At 66.7% G+C, this 13,170-nt stretch overlaps 5 non-coding genes across 5 annotated transcripts; all 5 read right to left on the minus strand.

The window, feature by feature from the left end:
* Positions 1–1,811: 1,811 nt before the first annotated feature.
* Positions 1,812–1,930, minus strand: LOC139703910 (5S ribosomal RNA). Its single transcript, XR_011705988.1, has one exon. It is a non-coding gene; the product is annotated as a 5S ribosomal RNA (ribosomal RNA).
* Positions 1,931–4,313: 2,383 nt separating this feature from the next.
* On the minus strand, positions 4,314–4,432 carry LOC139703846 (5S ribosomal RNA). The gene has a single exon (XR_011705925.1). It is a non-coding gene; the product is annotated as a 5S ribosomal RNA (ribosomal RNA).
* Positions 4,433–6,819: 2,387 nt separating this feature from the next.
* Positions 6,820–6,938, minus strand: LOC139703911 (5S ribosomal RNA). The gene has a single exon (XR_011705989.1). It is a non-coding gene; the product is annotated as a 5S ribosomal RNA (ribosomal RNA).
* A 2,393-nt stretch (positions 6,939–9,331) lies between these two features.
* LOC139703847 (5S ribosomal RNA) lies at positions 9,332–9,450 on the minus strand. Its single transcript, XR_011705926.1, has one exon. It is a non-coding gene; the product is annotated as a 5S ribosomal RNA (ribosomal RNA).
* Positions 9,451–11,837: 2,387 nt separating this feature from the next.
* LOC139703840 (5S ribosomal RNA) lies at positions 11,838–11,956 on the minus strand. Its single transcript, XR_011705919.1, has one exon. It is a non-coding gene; the product is annotated as a 5S ribosomal RNA (ribosomal RNA).
* Between the last annotated feature and the right edge of the window lie 1,214 nt (positions 11,957–13,170).

Raw genomic sequence — 13,170 nt, forward strand, 5'->3', positions numbered from 1 at the left:
CCAGGGACCCTGACACAGGCCCAGCGCCCCAGGCGGAAATGCAGTCCGACTGGGCAATGGCCAGCCGCCGGCCACACACGTCCCCTGAGCGTGCCTGGCGAGTGGAGCCACGCACAGGGAGGGCAGGAGGGAGGAACACACTCAGGGACTCAGGGAAAACCGGGCAGAGGGTGGCCGGGGGCAGCGGCCCGCTGGCTCCCAGTCAGTCAGTCGCCCGGCCAGGCTCAGAAGTGCGCCGCTGGGGTCGTGCCTCGCCCTGAGTTTCGGGCCCACTCTGCAAAGCCACCGCAGTCACCCCCTTCGGACCCAATGCCAAGGTCGGAGGGCTCTGCGCCTTGTTGGTACCAGTCAACGACCAGCACGTGCACAGCACCGCCCTGAGGAAGGGCATAGACCCCTCTGTCCAGTGTCCAGGAAAGGACCGCCTGTGGAAGAAGCACCCTGATTCAAACCCCTGTGGGAGCTTAGTCGGCGGCCTCACCAGACGGAAAGCCCCCTCCCCTGCAAGCATTGCAGGGGGGAGAGGGGGGAGGGAGGGGAGCGGTGGTTGCGTTGCGGGGACACGCGCCCACCGGGTCGTCAGGCCCTGCGTCTTGTCCTGTCCTCTGCAGGTGGACCGGTGACCGCGACCAAGGGGCCTCTGCTTCCCTGTCCCCACCGGCCGGGCTTCAACTCCTCTTGGCACCTGGTCCTCCATGGCCACCCCCTGGCCCCGAACCGCTTGCCTGCTCTGAAGGCTGCTTCCTCCTCTTTCAGGAGCGCCTGCCCTCTTTTGCCATCTGCTCTCTTGCTTGGCTCTCAGCGCAGACTCCTAAGACCCTGTGGCCTCCTCGGCCCTCTCTCAGCCTCTGCTGAGCACACACCCTGAAGTCCTGCGCGCACTTCAAGGGTGATGTGTGAATCCACTCTTACATCCATGGGAAGTTAGATGGGAGATGAGAGAACCTGTGACTGCCCAGTCTCCAGGCTACCATGGACCTGGTGACTTGCAGCCCAGAGTGAGTTGGCTGGGGTTGGGTGGGGGGTAGAGGGGTGAGTGTGTGTCTCTCTGTGTGTGTGTGTGTGTGTGTGTGTGTGTGAGAGAGAGAGAGAGAGAGAGAGAGAGAGAGGAGAGTCAAGGCCAGAGAGGGATTGAGTGGGAGATGGAGACAGGGATGCCTCCTCACAGGCCAAGAGAGGCACAAGAGAGAAGGAGAGATGGATGAACAGGGACCCACAGAGACATCTGCTGCTCCGATGAGAGTGAAAGGGAGAGACAGGCAGAGAGAGAGATAGACTCAGGGGGACCCTCACGGAGGAAGGCGGTGGGGAAGGAGGTAGAGACACAGGAGGGACCTTGCGGAGGTGGTGCAAAGAGAGAAGGACCCAGGCAGAGACGCTCGATGGACTCTCCCACTCCCAGGATCTGGGTGTCAAGGTTCTGCTTGTGTGGCAGGAACGGGTGAGGGAGCGGGCCCCGCGGGTGGGCCCCGTGTTCTGGGGAAGGCGGGTGTCGCCCCCCCACACACCCCATCCTCCAGGCCGAGGGGTGGGGGGGTCGGTCTGGGTGCACATGGAGGGTCGTGGCCTGGACCTGGCTCGGCTCAGCGGGGTCTCATGGAGTGAGTGTCCTAGCGTCCCTGGGGAGAGCCAGGCCTGTGGGCCTTGTTGCAGGCGCTGGGCGCTGGTCGTCGGGAGGCCAGCCGCAGGCCTGAAGGGACAGCGACCGGCAGCCCAGGGCTGCGCCTGTGCCCTGGCCCGAGGGCCCGGGGGTCACGGCCTGTCTCTCGGGGCCACGCAAGTTAAAAGTGTGTGTGGGAAGGGGGCGCAAAAGCCTACAGCACCCGGTATTCCCAGGCGGTCTCCCATCCAAGTACTAACCAGGCCCGACCCTGCTTAGCTTCCGAGATCAGACGAGATCGGGCGCGTTCAGGGTGGTATGGCCGTAGACGGGGAGGGCCGCCCGGGGGCGCCTCAAGAGCCTGCTCCGGGTTCCACCCTTCAGTCCAGGGGACGGGAGGGGGGTGGAGGGGGGAAATCGGAGGGGGTGGTCGCAGGGGTCCTCCCTCGCCCGCCCCACAACAGCACAGCCCAACCCAACTCAACTCAAGGCTGGGGGCTCTCACGCTCCGCTCCGACCTGACTCCACCGGGCAGCGGCCCAGGGGTCCTGGGAGACTGGGACTGGCTGAGTCCCGCCTCCAACACCGCCCCTCTCCACCTGGCTCCACCTACCGCGAGCCCCACCAAGCGCCCGCAGGGATCGCCCCGCCCCGCCCCGGCCTGGCGTGGCCTGGCGTGGCCTGGCCTCCACCGCCGCTCCTCGCCAAGGCCCAGGCCTCCCGCGACCCCAACCCCCCCACGGACCCCCGGCCCCCCACCGCCACGCCCACCCCGCCTTTCGCCAGGCGGAGAAGCCCAGAAGCCCTGGCCGTTTCAGTGTCCCGCGCGCGCGAACCTAGCCTAGCCTAGCCCGGAGCCCAGAGAGCCAGGGGCGGAGAGGCAGGCGGGCACCCCCCTCGGACACCCCAGGGACCCTGACACAGGCCGAGCGCCCCAGGCGGAAATGCAGTCCGACTGGGCAATGGCCAGCCGCCGGCCACACACGTCCCCTGAGCGTGCCTGGCGAGTGGAGCCACGCACAGGGAGGGCAGGAGGGAGGAACACACTCAGGGACTCAGGGAAAACCGGGCAGAGGGTGGCCGGGGGCAGCGGCCCGCTGGCTCCCAGTCAGTCAGTCGCCCGGCCAGGCTCAGAAGTGCGCCGCTGGGGTCGTGCCTCGCCCTGAGTTTCGGGCCCACTCTGCAAAGCCACCGCAGTCACCCCCTTCGGACCCAATGCCAAGGTCGGAGGGCTCTGCGCCTTGTTGGTACCAGTCAACGACCAGCACGTGCACAGCACCGCCCTGAGGAAGGGCATAGACCCCTCTGTCCAGTGTCCAGGAAAGGACCGCCTGTGGAAGAAGCACCCTGATTCAAACCCCTGTGGGAGCTTAGTCGGCGGCCTCACCAGACGGAAAGCCCCCTCCCCTGCAAGCATTGCAGGGGGGAGAGGGGGGAGGGAGGGGAGCGGTGGTTGCGTTGCGGGGACACGCGCCCACCGGGTCGTCAGGCCCTGCGTCTTGTCCTGTCCTCTGCAGGTGGACCGGTGACCGCGACCAAGGGGCCTCTGCTTCCCTGTCCCCACCGGCCGGGCTTCAACTCCTCTTGGCACCTGGTCCTCCATGGCAACCCCCTGGCCCCGAACCGCTTGCCTGCTCTGAAGGCTGCTTCCTCCTCTTTCAGGAGCGCCTGCCCTCTTTTGCCATCTGCTCTCTTGCTTGGCTCTCAGCGCAGACTCCTAAGACCCTGTGGCCTCCTCGGCCCTCTCTCAGCCTCTGCTGAGCACACACCCTGAAGTCCTGCGCGCACTTCAAGGGTGATGTGTGAATCCACTCTTACATCCATGGGAAGTTAGATGGGAGATGAGAGAACCTGTGACTGCCCAGTCTCCAGGCTACCATGGACCTGGTGACTTGCAGCCCAGAGTGAGTTGGCTGGGGTTGGGTGGGGGGTAGAGGGGTGAGTGTGTGTCTCTCTGTGTGTGTGTGTGTGTGTGTGTGTGAGAGAGAGAGAGAGAGAGAGAGAGAGAGAGGAGAGTCAAGGCCAGAGAGGGATTGAGTGGGAGATGGAGACAGGGATGCCTCCTCACAGGCCAAGAGACGCACAAGAGAGAAGGAGAGATGGATGAACAGGGACCCACAGAGACATCTGCTGCTCCGATGAGAGTGAAAGGGAGAGACAGGCAGAGAGAGAGATAGACTCAGGGGGACCCTCACGGAGGAAGGCGGTGGGGAAGGAGGTAGAGACACAGGAAGGACCTTGCGGAGGTGGTGCAAAGAGAGAAGGACCCAGGCAGAGACGCTCGATGGACTCTCCCACTCCCAGGATCTGGGTGTCAAGGTTCTGCTTGTGTGGCAGGAACGGGTGAGGGAGCGGGCCCCGCGGGTGGGCCCCGTGTTCTGGGGAAGGCGGGTGTCGCCCCCCCACACACCCCATCCTCCAGGCCGAGGGGTGGGGGGGTCGGTCTGGGTGCACATGGAGGGTCGTGGCCTGGACCTGGCTCGGCTCAGCGGGGTCTCATGGAGTGAGTGTCCTAGCGTCCCTGGGGAGAGCCAGGCCTGTGGGCCTTGTTGCAGGCGCTGGGCGCTGGTCGTCGGGAGGCCAGCCGCAGGCCTGAAGGGACAGCGACCGGCAGCCCAGGGCTGCGCCTGCGCCCTGGCCCGAGGGCCCGGGGGTCACGGCCTGTCTCTCGGGGCCACGCAAGTTAAAAGTGTGTGTGGGAAGGGGGCGCAAAAGCCTACAGCACCCGGTATTCCCAGGCGGTCTCCCATCCAAGTACTAACCAGGCCCGACCCTGCTTAGCTTCCGAGATCAGACGAGATCGGGCGCGTTCAGGGTGGTATGGCCATAGACGGGGAGGGCCGCCCGGGGGCGCCTCAAGAGCCTGCTCTGGGTTCCACCCTTCAGTCCAGGGGACGGGAGGGGGGTGGAGGGGGGAAATCGGAGGGGGTGGTCGCAGGGGGCCTCCCTCGCCCGCCCCACAACAGCACAGCCCAACCCAACTCAACTCAAGGCTGGGGGCTCTCACGCTCCGCTCCGACCTGACTCCACCGGGCAGCGGCCCAGGGGTCCTGGGAGACTGGGACTGGCTGAGTCCCGCCTCCAACACCGCCCCTCTCCACCTGGCTCCACCTACCGCGAGCCCCACCAAGCGCCCGCAGGGATCGCACCGCCCCGCCCCGGCCTGGCGTGGCCTGGCGTGGCCTGGCCTCCACCGCCGCTCCTCGCCAAGGCCCAGGCCTCCCGCGACCCCAACCCCCCCACGGACCCCCGGCCCCCCACCGCCACGCCCACCCCGCCTTTCGCCAGGCGGAGAAGCCCAGAAGCCCTGGCCGTTTCAGTGTCCCGCGCGCGCGAACCTAGCCTAGCCTAGCCCGGAGCCCAGAGAGCCAGGGGCGGAGAGGCAGGCGGGCACCCCCCTCGGACACCCCAGGGACCCTGACACAGGCCCAGCGCCCCAGGCGGAAATGCAGTCCGACTGGGCAATGGCCAGCCGCCGGCCACACACGTCCCCTGAGCGTGCCTGGCGAGTGGAGCCACGCACAGGGAGGGCAGGAGGGAGGAACACACTCAGGGACTCAGGGAAAACCGGGCAGAGGGTGGCCGGGGGCAGCGGCCCGCTGGCTCCCAGTCAGTCAGTCGCCCGGCCAGGCTCAGAAGTGCGCCGCTGGGGTCGTGCCTCGCCCTGAGTTTCGGGCCCACTCTGCAAAGCCACCGCAGTCACCCCCTTCGGACCCAATGCCAAGGTCGGAGGGCTCTGCGCCTTGTTGGTACCAGTCAACGACCAGCACGTGCACAGCACCGCCCTGAGGAAGGGCATAGACCCCTCTGTCCAGTGTCCAGGAAAGGACCGCCTGTGGAAGAAGCACCCTGATTCAAACCCCTGTGGGAGCTTAGTCGGCGGCCTCACCAGACGGAAAGCCCCCTCCCCTGCAAGCATTGCAGGGGGGAGAGGGGGGAGGGAGGGGAGCGGTGGTTGCGTTGCGGGGACACGCGCCCACCGGGTCGTCAGGCCCTGCGTCTTGTCCTGTCCTCTGCAGGTGGACCGGTGACCGCGACCAAGGGGCCTCTGCTTCCCTGTCCCCACCGGCCGGGCTTCAACTCCTCTTGGCACCTGGTCCTCCATGGCAACCCCCTGGCCCCGAACCGCTTGCCTGCTCTGAAGGCTGCTTCCTCCTCTTTCAGGAGCGCCTGCCCTCTTTTGCCATCTGCTCTCTTGCTTGGCTCTCAGCGCAGACTCCTAAGACCCTGTGGCCTCCTCGGCCCTCTCTCAGCCTCTGCTGAGCACACACCCTGAAGTCCTGCGCGCACTTCAAGGGTGATGTGTGAATCCACTCTTACATCCATGGGAAGTTAGATGGGAGATGAGAGAACCTGTGACTGCCCAGTCTCCAGGCTACCATGGACCTGGTGACTTGCAGCCCAGAGTGAGTTGGCTGGGGTTGGGTGGGGGGTAGAGGGGTGAGTGTGTGTCTCTCTGTGTGTGTGTGTGTGTGTGTGTGTGTGTGAGAGAGAGAGAGAGAGAGAGAGAGAGAGAGGAGAGTCAAGGCCAGAGAGGGATTGAGTGGGAGATGGAGACAGGGATGCCTCCTCACAGGCCAAGAGAGGCACAAGAGAGAAGGAGAGATGGATGAACAGGGACCCACAGAGACATCTGCTGCTCCGATGAGAGTGAAAGGGAGAGACAGGCAGAGAGAGAGATAGACTCAGGGGGACCCTCACGGAGGAAGGCGGTGGGGAAGGAGGTAGAGACACAGGAGGGACCTTGCGGAGGTGGTGCAAAGAGAGAAGGACCCAGGCAGAGACGCTCGATGGACTCTCCCACTCCCAGGATCTGGGTGTCAAGGTTCTGCTTGTGTGGCAGGAACGGGTGAGGGAGCGGGCCCCGCGGGTGGGCCCCGTGTTCTGGGGAAGGCGGGTGTCGCCCCCCCACACACCCCATCCTCCAGGCCGAGGGGTGGGGGGGTCGGTCTGGGTGCACATGGAGGGTCGTGGCCTGGACCTGGCTCGGCTCAGCGGGGTCTCATGGAGTGAGTGTCCTAGCGTCCCTGGGGAGAGCCAGGCCTGTGGGCCTTGTTGCAGGCGCTGGGCGCTGGTCGTCGGGAGGCCAGCCGCAGGCCTGAAGGGACAGCGACCGGCAGCCCAGGGCTGCGCCTGTGCCCTGGCCCGAGGGCCCGGGGGTCACGGCCTGTCTCTCGGGGCCACGCAAGTTAAAAGTGTGTGTGGGAAGGGGGCGCAAAAGCCTACAGCACCCGGTATTCCCAGGCGGTCTCCCATCCAAGTACTAACCAGGCCCGACCCTGCTTAGCTTCCGAGATCAGACGAGATCGGGCGCGTTCAGGGTGGTATGGCCGTAGACGGGGAGGGCCGCCCGGGGGCGCCTCAAGAGCCTGCTCCGGGTTCCACCCTTCAGTCCAGGGGACGGGAGGGGGGTGGAGGGGGGAAATCGGAGGGGGTGGTCGCAGGGGTCCTCCCTCGCCCGCCCCACAACAGCACAGCCCAACCCAACTCAACTCAAGGCTGGGGGCTCTCACGCTCCGCTCCGACCTGACTCCACCGGGCAGCGGCCCAGGGGTCCTGGGAGACTGGGACTGGCTGAGTCCCGCCTCCAACACCGCCCCTCTCCACCTGGCTCCACCTACCGCGAGCCCCACCAAGCGCCCGCAGGGATCGCCCCGCCCCGCCCCGGCCTGGCGTGGCCTGGCGTGGCCTGGCCTCCACCGCCGCTCCTCGCCAAGGCCCAGGCCTCCCGCGACCCCAACCCCCCCACGGACCCCCGGCCCCCCACCGCCACGCCCACCCCGCCTTTCGCCAGGCGGAGAAGCCCAGAAGCCCTGGCCGTTTCAGTGTCCCGCGCGCGCGAACCTAGCCTAGCCTAGCCCGGAGCCCAGAGAGCCAGGGGCGGAGAGGCAGGCGGGCACCCCCCTCGGACACCCCAGGGACCCTGACACAGGCCGAGCGCCCCAGGCGGAAATGCAGTCCGACTGGGCAATGGCCAGCCGCCGGCCACACACGTCCCCTGAGCGTGCCTGGCGAGTGGAGCCACGCACAGGGAGGGCAGGAGGGAGGAACACACTCAGGGACTCAGGGAAAACCGGGCAGAGGGTGGCCGGGGGCAGCGGCCCGCTGGCTCCCAGTCAGTCAGTCGCCCGGCCAGGCTCAGAAGTGCTCCGCTGGGGTCGTGCCTCGCCCTGAGTTTCGGGCCCACTCTGCAAAGCCACCGCAGTCACCCCCTTCGGACCCAATGCCAAGGTCGGAGGGCTCTGCGCCTTGTTGGTACCAGTCAACGACCAGCACGTGCACAGCACCGCCCTGAGGAAGGGCATAGACCCCTCTGTCCAGTGTCCAGGAAAGGACCGCCTGTGGAAGAAGCACCCTGATTCAAACCCCTGTGGGAGCTTAGTCGGCGGCCTCACCAGACGGAAAGCCCCCTCCCCTGCAAGCATTGCAGGGGGGAGAGGGGGGAGGGAGGGGAGCGGTGGTTGCGTTGCGGGGACACGCGCCCACCGGGTCGTCAGGCCCTGCGTCTTGTCCTGTCCTCTGCAGGTGGACCGGTGACCGCGACCAAGGGGCCTCTGCTTCCCTGTCCCCACCGGCCGGGCTTCAACTCCTCTTGGCACCTGGTCCTCCATGGCAACCCCCTGGCCCCGAACCGCTTGCCTGCTCTGAAGGCTGCTTCCTCCTCTTTCAGGAGCGCCTGCCCTCTTTTGCCATCTGCTCTCTTGCTTGGCTCTCAGCGCAGACTCCTAAGACCCTGTGGCCTCCTCGGCCCTCTCTCAGCCTCTGCTGAGCACACACCCTGAAGTCCTGCGCGCACTTCAAGGGTGATGTGTGAATCCACTCTTACATCCATGGGAAGTTAGATGGGAGATGAGAGAACCTGTGACTGCCCAGTCTCCAGGCTACCATGGACCTGGTGACTTGCAGCCCAGAGTGAGTTGGCTGGGGTTGGGTGGGGGGTAGAGGGGTGAGTGTGTGTCTCTCTGTGTGTGTGTGTGTGTGTGTGTGAGAGAGAGAGAGAGAGAGAGAGAGAGAGAGAGAGAGAGAGAGGAGAGTCAAGGCCAGAGAGGGATTGAGTGGGAGATGGAGACAGGGATGCCTCCTCACAGGCCAAGAGACGCACAAGAGAGAAGGAGAGATGGATGAACAGGGACCCACAGAGACATCTGCTGCTCCGATGAGAGTGAAAGGGAGAGACAGGCAGATAGAGAGATAGACTCAGGGGGACCCTCACGGAGGAAGGCGGTGGGGAAGGAGGTAGAGACACAGGAAGGACCTTGCGGAGGTGGTGCAAAGAGAGAAGGACCCAGGCAGAGACGCTCGATGGACTCTCCCACTCCCAGGATCTGGGTGTCAAGGTTCTGCTTGTGTGGCAGGAACGGGTGAGGGAGCGGGCCCCGCGGGTGGGCCCCGTGTTCTGGGGAAGGCGGGTGTCGCCCCCCCACACACCCCATCCTCCAGGCCGAGGGGTGGGGGGGTCGGTCTGGGTGCACATGGAGGGTCGTGGCCTGGACCTGGCTCGGCTCAGCGGGGTCTCATGGAGTGAGTGTCCTAGCGTCCCTGGGGAGAGCCAGGCCTGTGGGCCTTGTTGCAGGCGCTGGGCGCTGGTCGTCGGGAGGCCAGCCGCAGGCCTGAAGGGACAGCGACCGGCAGCCCAGGGCTGCGCCTGCGCCCTGGCCCGAGGGCCCGGGGGTCACGGCCTGTCTCTCGGGGCCACGCAAGTTAAAAGTGTGTGTGGGAAGGGGGCGCAAAAGCCTACAGCACCCGGTATTCCCAGGCGGTCTCCCATCCAAGTACTAACCAGGCCCGACCCTGCTTAGCTTCCGAGATCAGACGAGATCGGGCGCGTTCAGGGTGGTATGGCCATAGACGGGGAGGGCCGCCCGGGGGCGCCTCAAGAGCCTGCTCCGGGTTCCACCCTTCAGTCCAGGGGACGGGAGGGGGGTGGAGGGGGGAAATCGGAGGGGGTGGTCGCAGGGGGCCTCCCTCGCCCGCCCCACAACAGCACAGCCCAACCCAACTCAACTCAAGGCTGGGGGCTCTCACGCTCCGCTCCGACCTGACTCCACCGGGCAGCGGCCCAGGGGTCCTGGGAGACTGGGACTGGCTGAGTCCCGCCTCCAACACCGCCCCTCTCCACCTGGCTCCACCTACCGCGAGCCCCACCAAGCGCCCGCAGGGATCGCCCCGCCCCGCCCCGGCCTGGCGTGGCCTGGCGTGGCCTGGCCTCCACCGCCGCTCCTCGCCAAGGCCCAGGCCTCCCGCGACCCCAACCCCCCCACGGACCCCCGGCCCCCCACCGCCACGCCCACCCCGCCTTTCGCCAGGCGGAGAAGCCCAGAAGCCCTGGCCGTTTCAGTGTCCCGCGCGCGCGAACCTAGCCTAGCCTAGCCCGGAGCCCAGAGAGCCAGGGGCGGAGAGGCAGGCGGGCACCCCCCTCGGACACCCCAGGGACCCTGACACAGGCCGAGCGCCCCAGGCGGAAATGCAGTCCGACTGGGCAATGGCCAGCCGCCGGCCACACACGTCCCCTGAGCGTGCCTGGCGAGTGGAGCCACGCACAGGGAGGGCAGGAGGGAGGAACACACTCAGGGACTCAGGGAAAACCGGGCAGAGGGTGGCCGGGGGCAGCGGCCCGCTGGCTCCCAGTCAGTCAGTCGCCCGGCCAGGCTCAGAAGTGCGCCGCTGGGGTCGTGCCTCGCCCTGAGTTTCGGGCCCACTCTGCAAAGCCACCGCAGTCACCCCCTTCGGACCCAATGCCAAGGTCGGAGGGCTCTGCGCCTTGTTGGTACCAGTCAACGACCAGCACGTGCACAGCACCGCCCTGAGGAAGGGCATAGACCCCTCTGTCCAGTGTCCAGGAAAGGACCGCCTGTGGAAGAAGCACCCTGATTCAAACCCCTGTGGGAGCTTAGTCGGCGGCCTCACCAGACGGAAAGCCCCCTCCCCTGCAAGCATTGCAGGGGGGAGAGGGGGGAGGGAGGGGAGCGGTGGTTGCGTTGCGGGGACACGCGCCCACCGGGTCGTCAGGCCCTGCGTCTTGTCCTGTCCTCTGCAGGTGGACCGGTGACCGCGACCAAGGGGCCTCTGCTTCCCTGTCCCCACCGGCCGGGCTTCAACTCCTCTTGGCACCTGGTCCTCCATGGCAACCCCCTGGCCCCGAACCGCTTGCCTGCTCTGAAGGCTGCTTCCTCCTCTTTCAGGAGCGCCTGCCCTCTTTTGCCATCTGCTCTCTTGCTTGGCTCTCAGCGCAGACTCCTAAGACCCTGTGGCCTCCTCGGCCCTCTCTCAGCCTCTGCTGAGCACACACCCTGAAGTCCTGCGCGCACTTCAAGGGTGATGTGTGAATCCACTCTTACATCCATGGGAAGTTAGATGGGAGATGAGAGAACCTGTGACTGCCCAGTCTCCAGGCTACCATGGACCTGGTGACTTGCAGCCCAGAGTGAGTTGGCTGGGGTTGGGTGGGGGGTAGAGGGGTGAGTGTGTGTCTCTCTGTGTGTGTGTGTGTTTGTGTGTGTGTGTGTGAGAGAGAGAGAGAGAGAGAGAGAGAGAGGAGAGTCAAGGACAGAGAGGGATTGAGTGGGAGATGGAGACAGGGATGCCTCCTCACAGGCCAAGAGAGGCACAAGAGAGAAGGAGAGATGGATGAACAGGGACCCACAGAGACATCTGCTGCTCCGATGAGAGTGAAAGGGAGAGACAGGCAGAGAGAGAGATAGACTCAGGGGGACCCTCACGGAGGAAGGCGGTGGGGAAGGAGGTAGAGACACAGGAGGGACCTTGCGGAGGTGGTGCAAAGAGAGAAGGACCCAGGCAGAGACGCTCGATGGACTCTCCCACTCCCAGGATCTGGGTGTCAAGGTTCTGCTTGTGTGGCAGGAACGGGTGAGGGAGCGGGCCCCGCGGGTGGGCCCCGTGTTCTGGGGAAGGCGGGTGTCGCCCCCCCACACACCCCATCCTCCAGGCCGAGGGGTGGGGGGGTCGGTCTGGGTGCACATGGAGGGTCGTGGCCTGGACCTGGCTCGGCTCAGCGGGGTCTCATGGAGTGAGTGTCCTAGCGTCCCTGGGGAGAGCCAGGCCTGTGGGCCTTGTTGCAGGCGCTGGGCGCTGGTCGTCGGGAGGCCAGCCGCAGGCCTGAAGGGACAGCGACCGGCAGCCCAGGGCTGCGCCTGCGCCCTGGCCCGAGGGCCCGGGGGTCACGGCCTGTCTCTCGGGGCCACGCAAGTTAAAAGTGTGTGTGGGAAGGGGGCGCAAAAGCCTACAGCACCCGGTATTCCCGGGCGGTCTCCCATCCAAGTACTAACCAGGCCCGACCCTGCTTAGCTTCCGAGATCAGATGAGATCGGGCGTGTTCAGGGTGGTATGGCCGTAGACGGGGAGGGCCGCCCGGGGGCGCCTCAAGAGCCTGCTCCGGGTTCCACCCTTCAGTCCAGGGGACGGGAGGGGGGTGGAGGGGGGAAATCGGAGGGGGTGGTCGCAGGGGGCCTCCCTCGCCCGCCCCACAACAGCGCAGCCCAACCCAACTCAACTCAAGGCTGGGGGCTCTCACGCTCCGCTCCGACCTGACTCCACCGGGCAGCGGCCCAGGGGTCCTGGGAGACTGGGACTGGCTGAGTCCCGCCTCCAACACCGCCCCTCTCCACCTGGCTCCACCTACCGCGAGCCCCACCAAGCGCCCCGCAGGGATCGCCCCGCCCCGCCCCGCCCCGGCCTGGTGTGGCCTGGCGTGGCCTGGCCTCCTCCGCCGCTCCTCGCCAAGGCCCAGGCCTCCCGCGACCCCAACCCCCCCACGGACCCCCGGCCCCCCACCGCCACGCCCACCCCGCCTTTCGCCAGGCGGAGAAGCCCAGAAGCCCTGGCCGTTTCAGTGTCCCGCGCGCGCGAACCTAGCCTAGCCTAGCCCGGAGCCCAGAGAGCCAGGGGCGGAGAGGCAGGCGGGCACCCCCCTCGGACACCCCAGGGACCCTGACACAGGCCGAGCGCCCCAGGCGGAAATGCAGTCCGACTGGGCAATGGCCAGCCGCCGGCCACACACGTCCCCTGAGCGTGCCTGGCGAGTGGAGCCACGCACAGGGAGGGCAGGAGGGAGGAACACACTCAGGGACTCAGGGAAAACCGGGCAGAGGGTGGCCGGGGGCAGCGGCCCGCTGGCTCCCAGTCAGTCAGTCGCCCGGCCAGGCTCAGAAGTGCGCCGCTGGGGTCGTGCCTCGCCCTGAGTTTCGGGCCCACTCTGCAAAGCCACCGCAGTCACCCCCTTCGGACCCAATGCCAAGGTCGGAGGGCTCTGCGCCTTGTTGGTACCAGTCAACGACCAGCACGTGCACAGCACCGCCCTGAGGAAGGGCATAGACCCCTCTGTCCAGTGTCCAGGAAAGGACCGCCTGTGGAAGAAGCACCCTGATTCAAACCCCTGTGGGAGCTTAGTCGGCGGCCTCACCAGACGGAAAGCCCCCTCCCCTGCAAGCATTGCAGGGGGGAGAGGGGGGAGGGAGGGGAGCGGTGGTTGCGTTGCGGGGACACGCGCCCACCGGGTCGTCAGGCCCTGCGTCTTGTCCTGTCCTCTGCAGGTGGACCGGTGACCGCGACCA

The sequence above is a fragment of the Marmota flaviventris genome, unplaced genomic scaffold, assembly GCF_047511675.1.
Source record: "Marmota flaviventris isolate mMarFla1 unplaced genomic scaffold, mMarFla1.hap1 Scaffold_132, whole genome shotgun sequence".
Lineage (NCBI taxonomy): Eukaryota > Metazoa > Chordata > Mammalia > Rodentia > Sciuridae > Marmota > Marmota flaviventris.